We start from the raw sequence: 6,729 nt of genomic DNA on the forward strand, positions 1-6,729 counted from the left end.
GAGCATATGTGATGAAAAGGATCCTTTTTAAAAACCTGTTCTCATCTGGGGTGTCTGGCTGCCTCAAACCACAAAACCCCGTGCTAATCTCTTGACTTCCAGACAGTGACTTACCAGTAATAGTGAAGCCACAGGCCCTTGATTTCAAAACAGCGATTCTGGTACCAAAATATGTAATTTGTCCATTTCTTGAAGCGATAGATTTCCACGTCCATGGATGTGGGATGTAGAGGACTAAACAGAAAGCTGGAACAGAAAGTGAAAGCAACTTTTTTTTTTTTTAAAGGGACTTCCCAGCAGTAGGTGGGGCAACACGCAGGTGAGGAGCTCAGCTCTGGCTCCGAGCACTGTGCAGCCAGGAAATCAGCCCCGTCCAGGTACCGAGGGGCAGTGGCACGCTCGGTGGGACAATGCGACCACCCGTCAGCGTCAGCCCGGGCACGGCAAGCGGGCGGCTGGTGGCTGGGGTCAGCCCCGAGCCCAGGCTGTCAGGCAAGCCCAGGGTGGTGAGGCAGGCCTGAGGTCAAGTCACGAAGTCTGTCTTCAGGTTGGGGTTTGGCTCGTTGGGGTCCGCAGCCAGGTGCGGGTATGGCTGTGACACAGCTGTGTTGTGGCTCAGGCTGGGGACATGTGTGAGAGCCCTGCCTTGAAAGCAGATCCTGAGGGACAGGGCACAGCTGTTGCTGATGCCTCTGGCTTTCTTCCCTATGGCTTTCTTCGAGGTCACCTTCAGTGCTTTCTCCAAACTTGCCCAGGAAGCCAAAGCACCAGGAAGGGAGGATGCTGAAGGTGCTGACACCCAGCTCTTCCATGCCCTGTGGCCACATCTGCCTCACAGCTCCAAGCACCTCATTTTTGCAGTGGGACCCTGGGCCCTGCTGGGCTCTTGCAATTCAGGAGAACACAGCCTTGCACACAAATGTCTGCACAGCACCAGAGCCCATGTCCTGCTCCATCTCACGAAGGCACTGACGCTTCCTGTGATTAACTTGGAGACGTTACAGAGCCACAGATTCTCCAAAGACATGTTGGTGGTTGAATTGGCTTCTACATCAGTGTTCATGAAGTGAAAGCCATTAAAGTTTTCAATCTCGAAGTAGCTAATGTGTCGCGAAAAGGAGAACAGTTTAACTTGTCTGGAAGCCAAACTGCAAGAAAGACAGTCCAAGGGGAGAGCAGACACTTAGTTCTACCATCTGGCACTGAGCCTCCATGCAAATGGAGAAGTGGCAAGAGATTTCCAGCTAATCAATTGCTTACTGCCAAATCCTTCCCCCAGGTGCCCCTTGCTACCACCAAGGCTCCAGCTCTGACTCTAGAGATGCTTTCCCCCAGATTCTCAAGGCCTACTTTCGAGGACAGCTCTTCCACTGGTGGAAAAATGCTAGCATGGATCTGGTGGCAGAGAACACGAGTGTTTGAGATGACAGCTGTCCTGTGACTCCAGTCCCGCTGAGTCCTGTGATGCCAGCTGGGAATTACTCACCTCGTTGTGCTGGAATATCTGAATCTGAGAGTCTGTGCAGTGACATATTTCAGTTATGGCTCTTACATCTTTTAGGTGCTTTTCAAAATCTTAGCATGAATTCTGCACACTTTAGCTCCCATTGTTTTCCCTTCAGTAACATGGTTCAGCCTCTTACTTTCAAATGAAAACCATTGTCCTTTTACCAAGAGATCCACTGTGAATTTCTCACTCAGGAGTTTTTGGAAGCTGAGGTCTTTGGCAGAGAAGTCCAAGGAAATTTTGCAGGAGAAAGGGGAAAAAAAAAAAAAGTATTGTGATCTTCTAGATTTCCAGCAACAGCAGTTGTCACTTATTTTCCATCTTGCACACAGGTGGCAGTGCCAAAAGGCTGGGACAGGCTCCACTTCGGAGTAGCAGCGCCTGTTTCCATCACCATCACACAGAGAAGCCTTGGAGGTACTCATTCATGCCCTGAAACAGGAGTGCTGGAAGATTAAGTGGATATTTAAAAAGCAAAGCAGAAAGCAAGAAAAATAATTTTAATAAAATGTATTTAAAAGCAGCTGAGTACACATAAAGAAATAGAGGGCGTTGCCAGCACACAGTCACTACATAGCATGTCAGCATGCCCAGGGCCTGCCCAAGGAACAGAAAATCCATGCACGTCCTAGGATTGCTGTCCTGGCCAGCGTGGAAGAGAGGACAATGAACGTTTCTGTGCTTAGTGCAAACCCTTCTGCAAGGGTCAGCCCAAGGGTGAAGCAGCCACGCCGCCAGGCTGGCTGCGTGCTGGCAGGGGCCCACAGGTTAGCCCACAGCGGGGACATGGGGAGCTATTGGTGCCATCGGCCCGTGCCTGCCAGCGCCGCTGTCAGTGATGCCTGATGCGTGGCAGCTGTCTGAGCGTGGAGGCCACGACACCCACAGAGCTCTGCTGCTCTGTTTGCGCAGCAAACGCCCCGGGTACCACTCACACTCCCCTTTCTCTGCCAGGCCACTTGTAAGCCATGTCCCCCGAGAAGGAGCTGCACAGCATGGACTTCAAAACTGAGTCATTACGAGCTGGGAGAACACAAGACAAAGCATATACCGTGCCAGAAATACCACTGTCACAGCAGCACCTCCTACTCAAATATGACAAGAAACTGAGACGCTTTTACACCTTCCACGTAAGTGAGTTTTGCACCCAGTGTCCCCTCCAGAAGCTGCTTCTTACCTGTGCTGCGGCAGGAGTCTAGCTGCAGGGACATCTCGCCGACGGGGCTGCTGCTCAGCGGGACGGCTCTGCTCTTCTCCGGCCCTGGGGCCAGGGCTCTCCCTGCACCTTACCAGTGGCTTTAGCTGGCAGAGGTGGGCAGCCACAGCCCTGCAGGGTCTCAGGCCAGCATGTGTGGCCACAGAAAGCAGACCTGCAGGGTCTCAGGCCCTCTCAGCCTGGTCCCATATCTGAAGGGGCTCTTCAGGTATCAGGGAAGCCACTGGGCTAAAATGAGCCTGGAGCCAGTGCTGCTGAGACCGCGTTCCAGCTGGCCATCATCTCTAGTGTCTGATCTGCCAAGCAGGGGCCTTGGCTCGCCTGTGAGACAGCGGCAAGCTGAACACCAGGGCTGGTTCAGACTAACAGCCCTGCCTTGTCTCCCTTCTCAGCAGCTCTGTCCCTAGAGGAAGGACCAAATGCGGCCAGAAGCACGGACTGCTCAGATGAGCCACCTCAGGTTAGCAGCAGCCCCATCTCCTGCTGCACTGGCAGGGGACTCCCAGTGACTGGGAGGAGGCAGAAAAGGCCTCGAGATGAGGAGAACACAGCTCAGAGATGCAGATGCTGCTCAGCAAGGATGCGGAGATGTTTTTGCTCATGAGCAGAATCCCGTACATTTCCACTGCTTTCTGCAGAGGTGCTCCCAGCACACCTTCCCAATAGCTCTGCTCTGTGGTCACCGCTTCTTCCAGGCTCTTTGAAGACTGGGAAATTCTTGTCCAGGAGAAGCCTCCACTGTGCAGAAATGTCATGGAAACACCCTGAAAAACACTCCTCATCTGAGCAAATGGGCTTGCTGACGGATCCAAAATCACAGCAATAATGTCCCCCATCCTGGAAGTGCATGGGGATGTTTTTAGCTACCCAAATAGACTTTTATTTTTGATGACCTGCCACCAGGTACATAATTTGGTCACCTACTCTACTCAGGTAGTGCAGCCCATGGAGGTTAGGGGAACTTTGTCACATGGATGACGGATTATGAACAGAAGCTCCCATATGACATTTAGCCATTCCGAGTGCTGACAGAGAAAATTACCTTGGCTCTTAAATTCCACACCACACCCTTTACTTAGCATTTTCTTGTTGTTTCTGTGTACTGCCATTACTGAAATCAGATGCACAATACCGTGCTGAGGAGAGTCAGCTGTCCTCAGAGACCTCCGAGCAGGGATCTCTAGGAGAAGGGGAAGCTGCTTGGCTGTCGGGGGAGCAAGAAGAGTCAAGGGTGTAACAACCACGTCAGCCCTTTTAAGCCTCTACTGTGAATTGTTGCCAGTTGTCTTAGGCTTAGATCCCATGCAAGCAGGCCGACAAAAATGATAGACTATTTTGCAGAATATAAATGATGCAAGAAAAGTAAAGCCTGAGAATAAGCACACAGTGCCAGGTTTCCAGCGACTGTAAACCAGTGAATCACACTTGGTTTCTGTCACCTTTGGATGTGGCCCACAATCCTGAAGTTACAGAAGAGAATACAAAATGAACAGAAAGAAAACAAGATCCAAAAGAGGTGAGAAGTGAATGTGATTACCTGCAAGCAGATAGAGCAATGTTTGCTTTTCAAATAACAGGTGACGTGCAAAAATGTTTAAGAGGGGTAGAGGTTGGTAGCAGGCAGAAGGGGAGCATTAACCAAATATTCGGTAGAAATAAAGAGGGGAGAAAGAGAACAAAGGAAACTTTTTAAAGACAAAGATCCTCTTACTGAACAACAGCAGAGAGAAAGGGCACTTTCTTCAAATGCTACCACAAGATGTTTCACTCCTGAAGGGCAAACACAGGCCCCCAGGCTTGGTGAGTCTCTGCATCAAAACGCAGCATCAGATGACTTCAGAGAGGAACTGCAGGGGAGGCTGGATTAGCCTAAGAGCTTCTGCAGTCAAAACATAATGCAAGTATTAAACTCAGGGAGTGCCAGGAAGACATGAGCCCCCATCCGAATCCCACGGTTTGTCTTCTGGCACTTGATGCCTTGCTCGTAATCTGGATCCTGATGATACCTGAAGTTAGGAAGAACAGAAGAGCATCAGCTGTGATTGTACAAATCAGCGCAGGGATGTAGTCAGACCCCAGGGGCACCATCTCAATGTCAGCATGGCCTTGCACTTGGGTACGGTGGCACCTTACTGCTTCCCTTGCTGCCAAAGAGACTTCAGAGTAAGGATGCCTTTGCTGACAGTCGCCATAACATCCCTCTCCCTGAGTTCACCCATCAGCCATACTTAGATACACTGGCTTTTCTCTCCCTTCTCCTGCTTTTAGTTTAGTGGGGCTAACAATTTCACTCGCATCAATTCAATATAAATATGGTAAATAAACCCTACTAGGATGGCTTTAGTTTTACAGCAATGTGAAGAACAGTAGGATCTGGCTCTTTCCTTGACTATTGTCTGTTGTTTTTTTTTTTCCTTAATTATTGTCTTTCCTCTCTCCGACCTTTCTCCAACCCCAAAGCCGTATCTCACTGATCAAAGAGGAAGAAGAAAGTCTTGTCATTCCTGCCAGACAAAATGAACACAAGCTCTAACCCCGCTCCAGGCTCCTCAGTTTCAGCCAGTGCTGGCAGAGGGGACCTAAGTGGGGGCCTCTGCCCGTATGCCGAGCACTTGGCAGCTCTGCCTGTTGGAGCAGACAAAGCACAGACCAGCTGCAGGCTGTCTGTCCTTGAGCTGCATTTGCAAGGGGTGAAGTCTCGGGGCGAGCACCCTGCCTTCCCATCGCTGCACGGCCTTGGGGGCAGCAGGGCACTGACCGTGCTCCGAGGCTCCCACACGGAGCTGGCTCGTGTCCACCCCGCTTTGAGAATGGGCAAAGGGATCGTGTACGAGGACCATGTAAACCTGCCTCGTTTGCCTGCGTGAACGAGTCCCAGAAGAACCCAGAGCTGGGTGATGATGATGAATCAGTGAAGATCGGACTTGGAGATTCACATCATTCCTGCACAGCACAGCCGGGGCCCTGGAGGCGGCTGAGGCACACCTCAGGCACACCTAGGACCATGGGAGCCTCCACGGTGATGGGACCCTGCTTTAGCTAAGCCCAGGGGCAGGCAGCACAGCTCTGAACCCACGCATCCCCCTCACCTCCCCGGCTGCGCTTGGCACCAGCGCACACAGGGGAAGGACCTGGAGCCTGCCTAAACATCAGCGTTGCTTGAACCGATCTGACCCCATTCTCTCCGTCCCCCACAGTGCTCTGACAGCATCCCTCTCTCCCTCCCGCTCCCTCAGCCCGCTCAGAGCAGCGCTTCCTGCAGATTGCTTTGTAGTAATTAGCACAGGGGTGGGGCTGGGAGTGCGGAGTGGGGAAATGGAACAGGAGGAGAAGCTAACGAGGTCAGAAGACAGCATGTGGCATCCCCGCGAGGAGAGGGAAGAGGATTCAAAACCTGCTGCAATCAAAGCAGCACCTGCCCGGGATGAATCCCCGGGGCCAGGAGAGCGAAAGGAGAGGGAGAGGATTTCTTGCTGTAACATACGGCTGCAAGTCTTTCTCCCCTGTTTGTTTCAGAGACTAATTAGGTCAATGTTGCCCTTCTAGGTTCAGCCTCGAAACCTGAGGCCGGCCTGTGCTCCAGTTTGCAGGATCCTGGCCGACGGGGGTGCGGGTGGGACCGCAGGGCTGGGGGAGCTGGCTGTGGCTTCGCACAGGGTGCTCGGTGCTTTTGCCCTTTGATGCTTGCCTGATTTCTTTTCAGCCCCAGCCTCGTGGCAGAAGGATGCCACCTCATCCTCAGCCTCATGCTGGCAAATTTACTGGAAAGCAAAATAGACAGGACTTTAAAAAAAATAAAAATAAAATCGCGGCTATTATTGCAGCTATTTACAAGCCAGTGCAAATAATACTGCACGGAACAGAACCTGCTTTTGCCACCTCACTGCCAGGAGTGTCCAGAGTTCACAAGGCTGTTTCCAGCTACAGTATCTTTCACCAATGAGTTTTTCATTGATCCATATTTCTCTCACAGCATGGATATTCTAGGAAAGTTTTTAGGGGTCAC

This window comes from Anser anser, assembly GCF_964211835.1.
Source record: "Anser anser genome assembly, chromosome: 24".
Taxonomy (NCBI): domain Eukaryota; kingdom Metazoa; phylum Chordata; class Aves; order Anseriformes; family Anatidae; genus Anser; species Anser anser.